Source organism: Plecotus auritus (genome assembly GCF_963455305.1).
Source record: "Plecotus auritus genome assembly, chromosome: 1".
Classification (NCBI taxonomy): domain Eukaryota; kingdom Metazoa; phylum Chordata; class Mammalia; order Chiroptera; family Vespertilionidae; genus Plecotus; species Plecotus auritus.
The window spans coordinates 135,519,741-135,539,093 of NC_137770.1; positions in this window are offsets into that span (position 1 = coordinate 135,519,741).

The window sequence follows — 19,353 nt, forward strand, 5'->3', positions numbered from 1 at the left end:
CAGGTTTTCCTATCGTGGAAGGGGAGCCCGCAGTAGCATCCTGGGTTCTGACCAGGGCTTATGCACTTGTGCTTTATCTCAGCAGATGTGATTCCTAGCAGAAGACTCTTCGATGTACCTTGAACATTTCTATCAAATTTGTCAAATCATCATCCAAAAATGTTGAACCACTTTAAACTCCCACCAGCAACCAGGCGTGTGCCCTCTGTCCCACTTTGATGCCAATATCATTGATTTCTCCCTAGAAGCTTCCCTCCCATCAGCCGGGACTGCTTGGTACTTAAGCCAACCTCATTGTTCAGCTGGGGACTTGATTTCCTGAGATAGAATTATGGAGGAGGAAAAATAGTTTTCCTCTACCTTTCTGAGTTCTTAGTGAAGGCCCTTGTAATGAAAGCCAGATCACCAAGATAAAAACAAAAGTTCATTAACATGTGTACCTTGTGTATATGTGGGAGATCCCAGGGAAAAATGAGTAAATCCCCAAAGTAGCTTAGAATGCAGATTTAAATACCTTCTTCCTAGGGAAAGGGGATGGGAGATGTAGGCCTCTTAGAGGAGAGTAAATGATTTTTAGGAAAGATGAATGGGGTTGGGGGGAAATAGTTTGTAACAAAGTTTGGGTGTGATGTCAACTTTTACTCTCCTGTCCTGTGACAGGAGTCAGTCTTCTTTGCCTGATGACACTTCTCCTGTCAAGGAAACCTATGACATTTAAGCTCCTTTTGGCGGGGGGGGGGTCCTATTTTAGGCAGATCAGGAGACTTCAGTGAAAGCCTCTGCATGCATTTGCTGTTTTTCAAGCATCTGCAGCTCAAGATCATCAATATAACAACACTGCATATGTTGGGGTGGCATGTTCTCTGACCTTCAGAATAAAACCAGCAAAAGCTTGTTTCCACTCTTAGATGATTTGGCACAGTAGCGTTATTCCCTGAAGATGGTATCCTGACCAGACCTTCCTGGGAGTGGTCATAAAATACCCTGTGCTTGTAGAAAGGTGTGGGCCACATCACTAAATAAACCAGGGTCAGTTTTCTCATCTTGTGGAAAGGGAGATAAAGTTATGGTAGTTTATCTCCCTTTCTACAGGTTTCTTGCAGGTTGTGTCTCCGCTGCCCACCCCCACCCCCAGCAGCCCCAGCACCTTGGCCGCAGGGCTTGGGGCTGCTGGGTGCCATGACTGTGGGTTTGTTTCTGCGATCCGGCCCCCAGCAGCTCCAGCATCGCCTGGCCACTATGGGCAATGCCATCTTCATTGGGTTAATTTGCATACTCACTCCTGATTGGCTACTAGCGTAGCAGAGTGATGGTCAATTTGCATGTTTCTCTTTTATTAGTGTACACAAACTCTCTCTCTCTCTCCCTCTCTCTCTGTGTGTGTGTGTGTGTGTGTGTGTGTCCCTCCCTCTCCAGACTTCAGAACTGCAATATTGACTAAAACAAATCTACTGATATGGTCTTCTTCCATCCTTCAACCCCACTCCTTCCAACAGTAACTACTATAATAAATCATATTAAATTATATGCCATCATTCCCTTTCTTTCCTTCTTATATTCTTATTTTCACACACACACACACACACACACACACACACACACAAATATATCTGTATAAAATCTTAACTGTTTTTAAATGTTATTAAAATAATATCATGTTGTTTTTAATATTTGGGGATATCTCTTGCTAGAATTGTATTCCTAAAGTACATTTATTCAATTGTGTGTATCTATAGTTGATTTATTTTGATGGCTACATAACATTCCATATATACCACCATTTATTAGTGCCACAACTTATTAATTAATAATTATAAATGTACCTCCATAAATGTTTCTTAAAATGCTTTCTGTTGCACATGGTTAAGACTTACTAGATTGTGTATTCAACTTTACAAGAAAAAGCCAATATGTTTTATATAGTGATTTTATCAATTATACTCCAATCTGATTTGAGATTTTATTGACCCACATGTACTACAAAAATTAGTTTTGTTGGTATTCTTTCCCTCCCCTGAAATATATATAAAGTTATCTCTTCTTATAATCTAATGTTCTAAGTCCCTGATTACAAATAAGGTTGAATATCTATTTAAATCTTCTTTGGTCATATGAAAACTCTTCTCTAGGAAATTTCTGTTTATATCTATTGTTCATTTATATTATGTTGCTTATTTGTTCCTTATTGTATTTATAGAAGTAACTTATACATTCTCAATAATTTATCAGTTATGCATTTCAAATATCTTCTATCAGTTGGTAAACTGTTTTACAAATACTCTGAGGAGTTTCTGAGAAAGAGGTATTCTTAATACTGAATAAAAAATGTCATTCTTAATTTGTATTAGTTCTTTATGTGCTCTTTCAAAAACTGTCTCTAATTTGCTGTCTAAAATACATTTGCTCATAGAGCTAAAAGCCTCAAAATTATGCCTATATATATATATATATACATATATATATATATATATTTAATATTTAGGTATTTAACTTATTTGGAGTCAATATTTGTGTATATGAATAAGATGACCCAATATTATTTTTATTTTATATGCATAATGATGTCTTATTCTTCATTTATTGAATCAGTCTTCCTTGACCCAAATTTCTATAATGTGAAATCTATCAATATCAATGTCAATGTCCACATAGACCTCAACTCTACTTTTGGTTTTGGTTTTACTTTTACATTTCAGTAGACCGCTATTCCTAGTTTTAAAAAAAGGAAAAATAGTATGACAGTATCTTATTTACGATGTCTTATAATGTTTAATAATGATTAGGATGATGTTATCCTCTATGTACTCTTTTTTCTTAAAATAGTGTGAGCTTTTTTTAGCCTTTAATCTTTGATGTAAAAATTAAAAATCAACCATTTCCATATAAAAACCTTGTATTTTGATTGGAATTACATTTAGAAAATTAGTGTCAAAATCACAACTTAGAGACATGATTTTATGACACTTTTTTTTTCTGGTATGATGCTAATTTATATTTATAAATATTTTAAAGCCATACTTCAATAAAATCGTTTTGGTAATGGTATAGTAAATTTTTTCAGGAATTGCTGTGTTTGATTTAGTAATATTTTGTTTAGTTGCCTTTTGAATCATTTTTAAAATCTTTTTTTGATAACTATTCTTTCTCTCTCTCTTTCTCTCTCTCCCTCTCTCTCTCTCAACTGTAATCATAGAAAAAGTTGAAATATTTGCTATTTCTAGTCTGGAATTTTATAAAAATATTTTGAAGCTGTATTATTTGAAAGTCATTTTTTTAATTTGTGTCATAGAAAAAAAAAGGGACAATCAAGTCTACAGACTTCTTATCCAAAATTTTCACTTTCCTCATAAAAAATCAGCTCAGTGTCAAACCTTTAAATAATTTTAATCTGATGTGTTTGCAGGTCAAATAATTTAGCTCTTTAGTGTAACATGGAATTAAATTTCCTGTTTCCTCTGTTTTGTCTAGATATTATCTATTAAAATAAATTAAATTTGATTATATATTCATTACCATTAATTGTTTTTGAGATTATTTTGATTAGAATGTTATTGTAGCTGAATATTAGACCTGGTTTGAAATTACATAAATGGAATAATTTTTTTGAGTCTTGATACTCAGACTTTCCTTTGAGTAATAACTTGCAATTTCACTTAACAATACATTCTTGATAAACTTCAAGTAGAGTAATTTGATGTAATCTAACAAAATGCAAAATTGTTCATCAATTTTCTCAGGTTAATTCACATAGCAAATATAGGCTAAGAAAAAATTGGGGTTTCCATATAAAAAGTATATGAAAATATATCTTCATTTCTTATCAATATTAGATTAGACTACGATCAGTGACCTATTCTTTGGTACAGTATAATCATAGAGATTGTTGCTTTGTTAACTGAATTCTGTTTTATGAGTGCATTTTACTTATAAAAATGTAGAGTGCGTTATAACAAAGTCATTGAAAATATATTGTGATCACAATGTATATTAATTATATTGATTACACAATATAATTAATAAATTTTGTTTTTATTTTAGTATACAAAAAATTGTAAAACTAATAGCTTGAAAGCTTTTTTAAAAATATATTTTTTTATTGACTTTGAGAAATAGGAAGGGAGAGAGAAAGAGAGATAGAAACAAAATGAGGAGAGAGAATCATTGATCGACTGCCTTCTGCACATCCCACACTGGGGATCGAGTCTGTGAACCGTGACCTCCTGGTTCATAGGTCGATGCTCAACCACTGAGCCATGCTGGCTGGGCTTAAAAGCTTTTTTGTAAATAGTCCCTAAATACAGAATAAGGAGAAAACATACATGAATTAAGACAAAGAAAATCTGATGGGAACTTTAATTTCTCTCAGTACTTCTCCCAAACTAATGAGCTGTCATACTAAGGAACAGTCATGTGAAATTGTTCAATTTCAACAAAAAGAATTGAGGGTACTAGCAACATCTATTAATAGACACTAGAAACATTTATATAAGCGTTAGTTGATAGAGGTTTACCAAACTGTTAGCAGGAATAGCAGTTTGCCTTACTTTCCTCATCTTTCTTAAAAGTAGACTGTTAATACTGAATTTTTGGACTGGAACCCGGATTCTTTGTTTGCCAGAATTGAAGAATGAATCCACAGACAGAAAGTGGTACAGCAAAAGTGCAGATTTATTGAAGAACTAGAGGCCTGCTGCACGAAATTCGTGCACGGTGGGGGGGGGGTGTCCCTCAGCCCAACCTGCACCTTTTTCAATCCGGGACCCCTCGAGGGATGTCCAACTGCCCATTTAGGCTCAATCGGGCAGAGCCAATTGGGCCTAAACGGGCAGTCGGACATCCCTCTCACAATCCAGGACTGCTGGTTCCAAACCACTAGCCTGCCTGCCTGCCTGATTGTCCCTAACCGCTTCTGCCTGCCAGACTGACGACCCCCTAACTGCTTTCCCCTGCAGTCCTGGTCCTCCCTAACTCCCCTCCCCTGCAGGCCTTGTCCCTCCAAACTACCCTCACCTGCATGCCTGGCTGCCCCCAACTGCCCTCCCCTGTAGGCCTGGTTTCCCCTCATTGCCCTCACCTGCAGGCCTGGTTCTCCCCAACTGCCCTCCCCTGCAGGCCTGGTCCCCCCCAACTGCCTTCCCCTGCAGGCCTGGTTTCCCCCAACTGCCCTCCCCTGCAGGCCTTGTTTCTCTCAACTGCCCTCCCCTGCTTGCCTTATCCCTCCCAACTGCCGTCACCTGAAGGCCTTATCCCTCCCAACTGCCCTCACCTGCAGGCCTTATCCCTCCCAACTGCACTCACCTGCAGGCCTTGTCACCCCTAACTGCCCTCCCCTGCAGGCCTTGTCCCTCCCAACTGCCCTCATCTGCAGGCCTTGTCACCCCTAACTGCCCTCCCCTGAAGGCCTGATTACCTCTAACTGCCCTCCCCTGCAGGCCTGGTCACCCCTAACTTCCCTCCCTTGCAGGCCTTGTCCCTCCAAACTGCCCTCCACTGCCAGCCTGATTGCTCCTAACTGCCCTTTCCTGCCAGCTTGGTCATTCCTCACTGCCCTCCCCTGCAGGCCTGGTCACCCCTAACTTCCCTCCCCTGCTGGTCTGCCCCCCCCCCCAACTGTCCTCACCTGCAGGCCTGGTTGCCCCCAATTGCCCTCCCCTGCAGGCCTTGTTCCTCCCAACTGCCCTCCCCTGCAGGCGTGGTCACCCCTAACTGCCCTCCCCTCCTGGCCTGGTCCCTCCCAACTGTCCTCTCCTGCAGGCCTGGTCACCCCTATCTGCCCTCCCCTGCTGGCCTGATCTCCCACAACTGCCCTCCCCTGCCATCCTGGTTGCCCCTAACTGCCCTCCCCTGCCGGTCATCTTGTGGTGGCCATCTTGTGTCCACATGGAGGCGGCCATCTTGTGAGTTTGAGTGACGGTAAATTTGCATATTACCTCTTTATCATATAGGGTAAGTACAGACTCCCATGTGGGGAGAGGGAAGAGTCCCACAGAACGGACTCCCAAGTAGGGAGGGGGAAAAGGTCCCACTGAGTTCCTCTTCCCTATGGCTTATAAAGACTGCAGATCCTGGTGCCTTGATATCCCCTCTGATTGGTCACTATTCCCTTAGACTGGTTACTATAGTAACTCCTGGGCTCAAAGGTTGAACCTCACACGGAACATGTGAGGTTCTCCCCTCTCCTTCCTTATCGTTTTCCTATTCCCTTTGGACTTTCTTCTTCTCCTTCTGCATGAAGGGCTTCCTTCCCTTTATTTTGTAAATATAGACTTTTTGCTGTTCCCAGCTCCCTCATTCTATGGAAATGTACTTCTTGCAGCTTTCCAGCTCCCTTATTTTATGGAAATATACATTCTGCTGCTCTGCTGCCCTGTGCTTCCTTTATGGTCCCCCCAATTTCCAAAATTTCTAATATTTCCTAAACCTGTCCTATCTTATCCCTAAAATTCCTGCTTCAGTATTATTATGTGACATCTGATATTATTTTACTCCAGGCTTAGCTTTTGTTATTGATATTGTTGGTTACTGTACAATTACCTTAATGACTTGATTAAATAGGGGGAATATTGAATACTTTTTAATATCTTCCCAAGATCAAAGCAAATAGTACTTTAAAGTTGTTAATTACCCATATAGGACAAGTGTTGTTAAGAATAAATTTTAAAATATTCATTCTATTGGGTATGTTTATATATTACAATGAAATAAACTCCCAACAGATAATCTGAGATTGAGCAAAAGTATGCACATAGATTTCTTAATTCCAAGATTTATTCATTAATATATCCAACAATGTAACTACATATATATTGTACTATTGCTTGATACTTAGCACTGAAATTATCATCGTCAGTAAAACAGTAATAATGAACAGACATCATGGACTCAGTCCTCAAATATTAATAGTGTCAATAGTTATGATCTTTTGTCTTTACATTAGTAAAAGATGTGTATGTGTAAGTCAATAGTTAGGAACAAATAACTTCTGCCTTTAATTTTTCTGCATCCCAGTTACTGCTTATTATTGTCTAACTAAAACACAATCTAAATCTTAGTATACTTTTAGCAAAATCAGACTATTAATAGTAACTGCCAAATACAGGTTTTTAAAATTAAAAATTATAAAAAATTTGTTTTAATGTATTGTGACTACAAAGAGAATTCAGAAATCTCTTATCTGTTGTCTTAGCATGGTGCTAAGGGCTCCCATGCTCCATTAGTCTTATTCTGAAACGTTTCTAATTGTTTCAAATATTAACTTACCGTGCACATCGAGAAGACCACTTCAGCCTTTAAGAAGTCACAAAAAAGTTAAAATAAGTTACATTAATATATAGATTAGTTAAGAATTATAAAGTAAAGTTCCATCCCAATAAATTTAATAAAGTAAAAAAAAAAGTAAAAAATATAAATATCACATCTGTAAAAAATAGGTCTCCATGTTGCCAGGAAAACTGAAGGGCTTTGGAACTAATTAATTTTCCATTCAATTTTTTGTTTCAGTCTTGTTCTTAGTATATCTTCAGCTTTTGTTTTCTGGCCTTTGTTTTATAGTAGCATTGAAAATAATCACTAAGATTTTATTTGACATTTTCTCTTGCTCTTTTTGTAAAGACAAAACTAAGAGGTCACAATGAAAATCTTAGAGAATACAATGCTGTCTTGTATAAAGAGACTGACTATTATTAACTTAAAGGATTCATATGCTATAAGAAAGAAAAAATTATAATATTGTATATTTCACACAGGGAAGTAGAAAGCATGGTGGTAAGATAATAATTTCTAGATTCAAAAAGATCTGCTTTATGATGTGTGTGCCACAATGGGCAAACTGTGAGTTTATAATTTACTTAATTTCTCTCTGCCTCAGTTTTTTTTTTTTCCATGAAACAAACAGGTATATATTTTTAAAAATATGTTTTTATTTATTTCAGAGAGAGGAAGGGAGAGGGAGAGAGGGATAGAAACATCAACAATGAGAGAGAATTATTCATCATCTGACTCCTGCATGCCCCTTACTGAAGATTGAGCTGGCAACATGGGCATGTGCCCTGAATGGGAATTGAACTGTGACCTCCTGTGTGGGAACCCCTTTCACGTCCCACGTGGTTCAGGGTTCAGGTTCAGGGTTCGGTTTCTGAAGGAGGCTGCACACAAATGAAAGAGACTAGAAAAATAGTAATTTTGGAAATGGGGGCTAGGCAGAAGCCCAAGAGAGGACTACACCCCGCTCTGGCCTTGCTATCCCTTTTATTAAGACTATGGGATACACCCATAGCCTTTAGGCAGGCAATTCCAATAATAGCCAGTCAGCAAGGATTTACATAAGACTAACTGGTGGAGGCTGCTTCAGCTACCAATGTCTCAATCAGAGGACAATGGGCGGCTTCCAACACTCCTGGTTCATGGGTTGATGTTCAACCACTGAGAACACTGTTCAGGCTAAAATTTAACCTATAGTGCATTTTTAATGATTAAATGAAGGAATATTAGTGAAGTGAGTAGGACTGTACAAAAGTTTAAGTAAACTTAAGCAATAAATACATATTAGCTATATTCACTTAGTCACTTGCCTCTTCTCTGGATCTGAGTTCATTATACAGATTCTGTTTAGGTTATTTAAACTCAACTATAGTAAAAAGAAAGTTGAATTCTTCAGCCATTTGCAGGACATTTAATAGGCTCAAGCAGAGAGTAAGGAAGAAAATCACCAGAATTTCCATAAACCAAACTTTTCTTGTTTTGCAAATCAAGCAATTTTCAGAAGTCCCCCAGGAAGGTAACACCTGTATTGTGAACATGTGCAAGGATGTGGCATCAGGATGTGCTGTCAGTACTATGACACTGAAACAAAAGGTGATGAAGCATCCATCTTATATAAAAACTGCTGTTTGAAATTTTAACCCTGCTTTTTGGCTTCTGTAAATGCTTGCTTGCTTAAGTAATAAGGAAAATAAGACTACACCCACTTCAGAGAGGCCATTACCTTCCCCGAACGAAGTTATCAGAGCTGGCACCAGACCAGGCCTTTGGTTGAGGTCTCAAGGCCCCAGCACATAGGGGCTCTTTCAGAACTTGCAAAGGAGGCTGAAAACACCCCATATTTGGGAGACAAAGAAGGTAAAAACATATAAATAGGGAAAGTTCCTCCATGTTGGGGTCCAGAATTTGAGAGACATTTTCCTCTGAGCCTGCGCTTAATAAATGTAACTCCATCTCTCTAAGTGTTGCTTGGTTGTTCTCCAGTTTTCTGTATCAGTGACAAGGACAAAAAGATCCGCGATGACCAGCACAGAAGCAACTTCACTCACAGAGCAGAGAAGATGGCAGGATTAAGTTGAGATTGCTAGATACAAGGGGATGAATACATTAAAGAAATCTGTAAATAGAGAAAGACATTAAACATGAAGGTAAGAAATAAAAACTGGGGAAAAAATGGAGGCGGAATAGACAGACGTGACCCGAGCCTTGTCCCGGAGCAGAGAGAAAGAACAGCTGAGGGTTGCACGAGGAGTGTCTGTTGTAGAGTTAAGGGACAGCTATACTCCAGGAGAAGGTGGGGGACTGCTGAACGGGATTCCCCTGACTGGGCAGCCCCCGTTGTTGCCGGGTTCCCTCCCGGAGCCACTGGCTCAGACGCGGAGACCGTGCCATCTTGAAGGGGAAAGTGGATGTTATCGGAAGCCTAAAAATCTACAACTGTGGCACCCACTGAACGGCTGCGAACCCCAGAGCACCGGTCCTCAGTTGGCGCAAACACGCAGATTCAGAGGAGCTCTACACTCCACCACGGAAAGGTCAGATTTCGCCTGGGATAAGGTGAGGTCTCTGGCCCTGACAGGACAGAGAAACACACACACTGCAGGAGCTGGAGGACTGGGGGAAGTCTGCGCCTAGAAAAATGCATGGCTGTTGGGGCTGGCACGATCCATGAATGTGGAAGGGTGTCCTCAGAGCTGCTAACAGAGGAGACCTCTAAAAAGCAACCCATTTTGATCTGACGCAGAAGGACAGCCCAAAAATTTTTGGAGTGTGCCAGCTGTTTGGACACAAGGCGGGAGAGGGGATTGCGCAGGCTTATGTGCAGACCCGGAGTTTGCACACTTGCGCTTTCTCCTCTTTAAATCCTTGCTTCTGATTGCTGAGCCCAGTGCATGGGATCACCCAGTTGGAGATCCTCTAGGAGACTGCAGGGGAAAGTTGTTTTTCTGGAACCTTGGGATCAGAGATGGGAGTGACCATCGGAGAACCAGCTCTGGGCAGCCCACTCCCAGAAACCGGTATTGAGTGCCACAGGGAAAGCAGGATCTAAGCACAGGCTAGAGAGGACCTATAGACCTGGAGGTCAATCCAGAAACACTGCCATCCAGGGGCTGAATCACAAATTGACTCTTGTGTAATCACAAATAAAGAAATACAAGAGAGTAAGACACACTGCCTGCTTAAAATCAGGACTGGCTTACAACACTGAGGAGCAGTGGAACACAGGGAACTGCAATACTGTCCTGACTAGGAAAAACACGTGCCAAACAGAACAATAGAGGAAGTGAATGACCTTCACTGCTGCACATTTTATATATTTTTTTATTTTTTTTAATTTTTTTTTCATCTTTTACTTAAGAAACTATTTTTTTTCTTTTTTCCTCACTTGATTTTACCTTTTTAATTATTACATTTTTATTTTCAATCAGTATTATTACTACTACTATTTTACCTTTTTTTAAAAAAAGGTGTCATTTTATTTTCTCTTTATTTGACTTTGAGATTAGTGTTCTACATTCTATTTTCATCTTTCCTTTATCATCATTCTACTCTATCTCAACTCTACCTTTATGCCATCACTCTCTTCCTAACTTTTCCCCTTTTGTTGTCCTGTTTCTCTTACCCTTCTCCTGCTTTGGATTCACCCTATTCTTTCTTTTTACCACCTGTTAAAATTTCACCCTACTTATATATCTAATTTCCAATCCCCTGCTCCGAGTTCATACACACCTCTCTCTTCTCTGTCTTCACTATCCAAAAGAATTTTTTTTCTCTCTGCCCTTTTGTTGTTGTTTGCTTGAATGTTGATTATATCGATTTTTTATGCTTGTTTGTGAGATTGTTTTGCTTATTCTTTTTGTTTGTTTGTTTGTTTGCTTTGTTTTTGTTTTTTGCTTCTGTTTTCCCTCACCTCACTTGATATTAGTTGTTGTTTGTAGTTTGCATTCATCTTCTGGTACTTGTTGCTGGCATGTGTTGGGATAAGTGGCTGTTCTATTGGAGTTTTCTCCCCATATATATAGTTTGTTCCCCCTTTATTTCTTATTCTCATTCTTTTTCCTTTACTTTTTTTTTCCTTTTCTCAATTTCATTTTGGCACTCCTTTATTTTTTTTTTTCTTCTTCTTTCTCTTGTATCCCCTAAATTGCCTTTCTCTGGTGGTCACCTTTATGTGGGGTTATTGATATTGTGAATACATTTCTGTTCAGTGCCTTGTGTGGTGTGCCTGGTTGTGATGTATTTTGTGCCTTTAAATCAACACAGGAGAGAGAGAACTACATAAACAGACTCCCGGAGAAGAGAGACCAGGGGGAGACAAAGAACAGCCCGTGTATGAAAGAAAATCAGGCATCACCAGAAAAGGAAGTAAGTGAAATGGCGGCAAGCAACCTGCCAGAGAAAGAATTCAGAGAAATGGTCATAAGGTGGCTGAAAAAAAATGGAAGACAAATTCAACAATATGAGTAAGATCCAAGAGGAAATGAAGAAGAACCAAGAAAAAATGAAAAATGACATCGCTGCTGTAAAGACCTCAATCGAAAGCAACAAGAGTAGACTAGAAGAAGCAGAGGACCGCATCAGTGAGCTAGAAGACAAGGTAGGAAAAAATACCCAAGTAGAGCCCCTTCTAGAAAAAAAAATTAAAAGCAGGAGGAGAGCCTAAGGGAACTTTGGGACAACACAAAACAAAACAACATCCGCATAATAGGTGTTCCAGAAGGAGAGGAAACTGAGCAAGGAATAGAAAACCTGTTTGAAGAAATAATGACAGAAAACTTCCCTGATATAGGGAAGAAAAAACCCACACAAATCCAAGAAGCTCACAGAGTCCCAAGCAAAATGAACCCCAAAAGACCAACACCAAGGCACATTATAATTAAATTGGCAAACACCAACAACAAAGTAAGAATCTTAAAAGCGGCCAGAGAGAGACAGAAAGTTACCTACAAAGGAACCCCCATCAGACTAGCAACTGATTTCTCCACAGAAACTCATCAGGCCAGAAGAGAATGGAATGAAATATACAAAGTCATGCAAAGGAAGGGTCTGAATCCAAGAATACTGTACCCAGCAAGGCTATCAATCAAAATTGAAGGTGAAATCAGGAGCTTCACAGACAAAAAAGGACTAAGGGAATTTATTACCAACAAACCAGCAATGCAAGAAATGGTAAAGGGTCTGCTGTAAAAAAAAAAAAAAAAAAAAAGAAATAGGAAGTGAAGAAGGAGCACAGGGGTAAAGAATAAAAATGGCAAAAAAATAACTACCTATCAATAAGAACTTTAAATGCAAATGGCTTAAATTCCCCAATCAAAAGACATAGGGTAACAGATTGGATAAGAAAACACGACCCATATATCTGCTGTCTGCAAGAACCTAACTCAGAAAAAAAGACACACACAGATTGAGGGTAAAGGGATGGAAAAAGGTTTTTCAGGCTAATGGAACTGAAAAAAAAGCTGGGGTAGAAATACTTATATCTGACAAACTAGATTTCAACGTGAAGGACATAACAAGAGATAAGGAATGCCACTTCATAATACTAAAGGGAGCATTCCAATAAGAAGAAATAACTCTGGTAAACTTATACACACCCAATACAGGGGCACCCAAATACATAAAAAAACTCCTGGAAGATATCAAAGGAGAGATTGACAGCAATACAGTCATAGTAGGGGATTTTAATAACCCACTATCACCATTGGACAAATCCTCTAAACAAAAAATCAGCAAAGAAACATCAATCCTAAATTACTCACTAGTCCAGTAGGAATTAATTGACATCTTCAGAACATTTCATCCCAAAGCCAGAGAATATACATTCTTCTCAAATGCACATGGGTCATTTTCAAAGATAGACCATATGTTGGGTCATAGGCAAAGTCTCTTCAAATTCAAGAAGATAGGAATCATATCAAGCATCTTCTCAGATCACAGTGGCATAAAACTGGAAATCAACTACAATAAAAACAATCCAAAAAAAATCAAACACCTGGAGACTAAATAGCATGCTATTAAACAATGACTGGGTTACCAGAGAGATCAGAGAAGAAATAAAAAAACATCATGGCAACAAATGACAATGAAAACACAACAATCCAAAATCTATGGGACACAGCGAAAGCAGTCTTGAGAGGGAAGTTCATAGCTCTACAAGCCTACTGCAAAAAACAAGAAACAATGGTAATAAATTACCTAATCCGACAACTCAAAGAGTTAGAAAGGGAGCAACAAGAAAAGCCCAGTGTAAGCAGAATGAAGGAAATAATAAAGATCAGAGTGGAGATAAACGACATTGAAACAACAACAACAAAAAATACAAAAGATCAACAAAACCAAGAGCTGGTTCTTTGAAAGGGTAAACAAGATTGATGAACCTCTAGCCAGGCTCACCAAGAAGCAAAGAGAGAGGACCCAAATAAACAAAATCAGAAATGAAAGAGGTGAAATAACAACAGACCCCACCGAAATACAAAGGATTGTTAAAAAATACTGTGAACAACTCTATTCCAACAAACTAGACAACCTGGAGGAAATAGACATATTCCTAGAAAAATATAACCTAAAACTCAATCCAGAAGAATATAAACATCTCAATAGGGCAATAACTATGGATGAAATTGAAGCAATCATCAAAAAGCTTCCAGCAAACAAAAGCCCAGGGCCAGACGGCTTCACAGGGGAGTTTTATCAAACATTCAAGGAAGAACTAAAACTTATCCTCCTCTAACTATTCCAAAAAATTCAAGAGGAAGTAACACTTCCAAGCTCCTTCTATGAAGCCAGCATCACCCTAATACCAAAACCAGATAAGGACAACACAATTAAAGAGAATTACAGGCCAATATCCCTCATGAACATAGATGCCAAAATCCTCAACAGAATTCTAGCAAATCGCCGAGACCGGTTTGGCTCAGTGGATAGAGTGTCAGCCTGCGGACTGAAAGGTCCCGGGTTCGATTCCGGTCAAGGGCATGTACCTTGGTTGCGGGCACATCCCCAGTAGGAGGTGTGCAGGAGGCAGCTGATAGATGTTTCTCTCTCATCGATGTTTCTAGCTCTCTATCCCTCTCCCTTCCTCTCTGTGAAATATCAATAAAATATATTTAAAAAAAAAAAAAAGAATTCTAGCAAATCGGATCCAGCAGTACATCAGAAAGATCATACACCAAGTAGGATTTATCCCAGGAATGCAAGGATGGTACAATATCCCCAAATCAATAAAAGTGATACATCACATAAACAAACTGAAAGATAAAAATCACATAGTCATATCAATTGATGCAGAAAAAGCATTTGACAAAATCCAACACCCTTTCTTGATAAAAAATCTCAATAAGGTGGGAATAGAAGGATCATACCTCAACATAATAAAAGCTATATATGATAAACCCACAGCTAACATCATACTCAATGGGCAAAAACTAAAACTATTTCCTCTAAGAACAGGAACAAGACAGGGATGCCCACTCAGACCACTCCTGTTCAACATAGTACTGGAAGTATTAGCCATTGCAATTAGACAAGAAGAAGAAATAAAAGGCATCCAAATTGGAAAAGAAGAAGTAAAGCTGTCCTTATTTGCAGATGACATGATATTGCACATGAATAAAACAAAAGACTCCATCAAAAAACTAATAGACTTAATAAATGAATTTGGCAATGTAGCAGGATACAAAATTAACGCCAAGAAATCTCATTTCTATACACCAATAGCGAACTTACAGAAAGAGAGACTAAAAAAGCAATCCCATTTACCATCACACCAAAAAAATTAAGATACCTAGGAATAAACTTAACTAAGTAGGTAAAAGATCTATATGCGGAAAACTACAGGACACTGAAAAAAGAGATAGAGGAAGATGTAAACAGATGGAAGAACATAACATGTTCATGGATTGGGAGAATCAACATCATTAAAATATCCATACTACCCAAAGCAATCTATAGATTCAATGCACTCCCCATTAAAATACCAACAGCATATTTCACAGACCTAGAAAGAACTCTCCAAAAGTTCATCTGGAATAAAAAAAAGACCCTGAATAGCCACAGCAATCCTGAGAAAGAAGAACAAAGTAGGTGGGATCTCAATACCAGATTTCAAGCTGTATTACAAAGCCACTGTTCTCAAAACTGCCTGGTACTGGCACAAAAACAGACATGTAGATCAATGGAATAGAATAGAGAACCCAGAAATCAACCCAAATCATTATGCTCAATTAATATTTGACAAAGGAGGCATGAACATACAATGGAGTCAAGACAGTCTCTTCAATAAATGGTGTGGGGAAAATTGGACAGATACATGCAAAAAAATGAAACTAGACCACCAACTTACAGCATACACAAAAATAAACTCAAAATGGATCAAGGACTTAAACATACAATGAGAAACCATAAAAATACTAGAGGAATCCACTGCCAGAAAAATCTCTGACATATGCCGAAGCAATTTCTTCACTTATACTGCTCCTAGGGCCATGGAAACTAAAGAGAAAATAAACAAATGGGACTACATCAAAATAAAAAGCTTTTGCACAGCAAAGGAGACCATCAATAAAACAACAAGAAAGCCCACTGCATGGGAGAACATATTTGCCAATGATATCAACGATAAGGGTTTAATCTCCAACATTTACAGGGAACTCATGCAGCTTGACAAAAAGAAGATAAATAACCCATTCAAAAAATGGGCAACTGATCTAAATAGACACTTTTCGAAAGAAGACAAAAGGAAGGCCAAGAGACATATGAAAACCTGCTCAAAGTCCCTAATCATCAGAGAGATGCAAATCAAAACAACAATGTGGTAAATCAACAGGTAAATCTCACACCTGTCAGAATGGCTATTATCAACAAACAACAAGTGCTGGCGAGTATGCGGAGAAAAAGGAACCCTCGTGCACTGCTGGTTGGAATGCAGACTGGTGCAGCCACTCTGAGAACAGTATGGATTTTCCTCAAAAAACTAAAAATGGAATTCCCATTTGACCCAGTGATCCCACTTCTAGGAATATATCCCAAGAAACTAGAAACACCAATCAGAAAGGATATATGCACCCCTATGTTCATAGCAGCACAATTCACCATAGCTAAGATTTGGAAACAGCCTAAGTGCCCATCAGCAGATGAGTGGATTAAAAAACTGTGGTACAGCTACAGAATGGAATACTACGCTGCGATAAAAAAGGAGTTCTTACCATTTGCAACAACATGGATGGACATGGAGAGCTTTATGCTAAGTGAAATAAGCCAGGCAGAGTAAGATAAATATCACATGATCTCACTCATTTTGGAATATAATGAACAACATATACTGATGAACAAAAATAGATCCAGAGACAGAGTAACATCAATCAGAACTTTAAACCTCAGGGAAGATAGGGGAGGGGGGGATAAGGGGGAGAGATCAACCAAAGGACTTATATGCATGCATATAAGCCTAATCAATGGACACAGACAACAGGGGGGAGAGGTCATGATTGGGAGGTGGGGGGTAATGGTGGGATAAGGACACATATGTAATACCTTAATCAATAAAGAATTTTTTAAAAAAAGAAATAAAAACTGAAGTAGATAACCCTTCCTTCATTAATAAGAAAACCACACATTATCTATTAGTAAAGTGAAAACAATAAATTTGTCTTCTTTTTCATTAATTTATTTCCTCAAAGGAAGAAATACGAATGGCAGACAAGAAAAAGAACACTAATTGTCTTAATATAAAGTGGTTGGGAAGAAAATACATAAGAAAGAGAATTCTTTTGAATGTAATGAATGATGCTTGCATATGTGATGTACTTTACATATACTAGGCATTTCTTAAAAGTTAATAGTTATTAACAGTATTAGAAAAGCCTGTATATAACCTCAGAATCATCATATTGTTCACTTTTCTTTAATTCTCATTTTGCTTTCTGGAGGAGAAATAATTATATTCTAAGTCTCATTTACAATAAACACAGTGTTGCTAAATGCAAGAAATACAGTGTAGGGGGATTAACTAATATTTTAAAAAACATTATTTATTGTCTTGATAGCATTGTCTCTCTCTTAGTTCTTTTTATTCACCTTTTAAATTATGTCTCTGTCTCATTTTTGGCAGTAGATTTTCATTATTTTCCTCTCTTCCTGTCCCCATCCCTCCTTTTTCCTTTCTTTCTTTCTTTCTTTCTTTCTTTCTTTCTTTCTTTCTTTCTTTCTTTCTTTCTTTCTCTTTCTTTCTTTCTTTCTTTCTTTCTTTCTTTCTTTCTTTCTTTCTTTCTTTCTTTCTTCTTTCCTTTCTTCCTTCCTTCCTTCCTTCATTCCTTTCTTTCTTTTTTTTCTTCCTTCCTTCCTTCCTTCCTTGCTTCCTTTCTTTTTTTCTTTCCTTCTTCCTCTCTTGCTAAACCATCCAGAAAAAGCTTAAATATAATGGAAAAGCTAAAATATGTATTGATTTAAAAAATTATCAAAGAAAGATAATTGCCCTCCTCAACTAAGTCACATTAATGACTCTATTTTTCTGTCAATGATTTGATCCCCACCATTTTTGCCATAGTCATCTGACAACAGTTCAGTTTAGTTAAATAAATCCTCTCAATAAATCCTCCTATACAATAAAAGCCTCATATGCTAAGTGTCCAGGCATCCATTCAACCGATCAAAGCGTAATATGCTAATGATATGCTAAGGCTGCTCAACCGCTCGCTTTGACATGCACTGACCACCAGGGGGCAGATAGTCAACTGGTTGATCAGTCTCTATGACGGGTACTGATCAACAAGGGGTAGACACTCTGACCAGTAGGTTAGCTTGCTGCTGGGGTCCAGCTGATTGGGATGGAGTGAGATGGGCTGGACATGCCCTGGAGCTCTCTTATAGTCCCTCCCTCGCTGGCCAACCTCCCATGTCCCTCCCCAGCCCCGATCATGCACTGGTGGGATCCCTCAGCCTGGCTTGTGCTCTCTTACAATCCAGGACCCCTCAGGGGATGTTGGAGAGCCAATTTCAGTCCAATCCCAAAGGTCAGGCCAAGAGACCCCACTGGTGCATGAATTTGTGCACCAGGCCTCTAGTCTTCTATAATAAAAACCCTGGGCCATAACATCCAGTAATAACCAAGGCTTGACCAACCGGAAGTCAATCCTACAGTCAGCGCTAGGTTGCCGTGGCAACCCAACACTGACTGCTTCCGCTGCAAGCACAGTGCCCCAGCACTGACTGCTGAGGAGGCTGCAAATCAGGGCCAGAGAGAGGCCTGAAGAGAGAAGCTAGGACTGATACATTGCCTCTGTGGCAACTTTTGATCAGCACTTGCCTCTCTCTTTCTCTCCGAGTCTGGCCAACAGCTGTGCCTCCATTTCTCTCTAGGCCTCCACCAGGGCTTCTGATCAGCTCTGCCTTTCTGATCAGGCCCCGTTGATAGGCTCAGAGATTCTGACTGGCATAGAAACCGATCAATCAGAACCAAATCTGGGTGAAGTGTGAGGAACCAATGGCTGCCTAGGAGGCAGAGCTTTTGACGCTGGCTGGCATAGAAACCAACCTATCAGAACCAAATTGGCTGGCAGAGGAGGGAAGTTGGGGGCGAGATCAGGCCTGCAGGGTAGGTCAGTTGGGGGAAGCCAGGCTGGCAGGGGAGGGCAGTTAGGGGCAATCAGGCAGGCAGGCAGAGGCAGTTAGAGGCAATCAGGCAGGCAGGCAGAGGCAGTTAGGGGCGATCAGGCAGGCAGGCACATGAGCGGTTAGGAGCCAGTAGTCCCAGATTGCAAGAGGGATGTCCGACTTCCGGTTTAGGCTCAATCCCTGTGGGAGAGGGTGCAGGCTGGACTGAGGGAACCCCCCCTCTGTGCATGAATTTCATGCACTGGGCCACTAGTCTACACTAATAAAAGAGAAATAAGCAAATTGACCGTCACTCCGTGATGCCCACCAGCCAATTAGGAGTGAGTATGCAAATTAACCAAACACAGATGGTGGCGGCCCCACCCTCCAGCCTCTCCAGGCCTTTGGGCAGCACACATGCAGGTGTGGAGCAGCCAGTTGGGGCAGGACGCCTGCTATGAGGGGGAGGACGGAGAGCGGAGGGAGCTACAGGAGCGGTGCTCA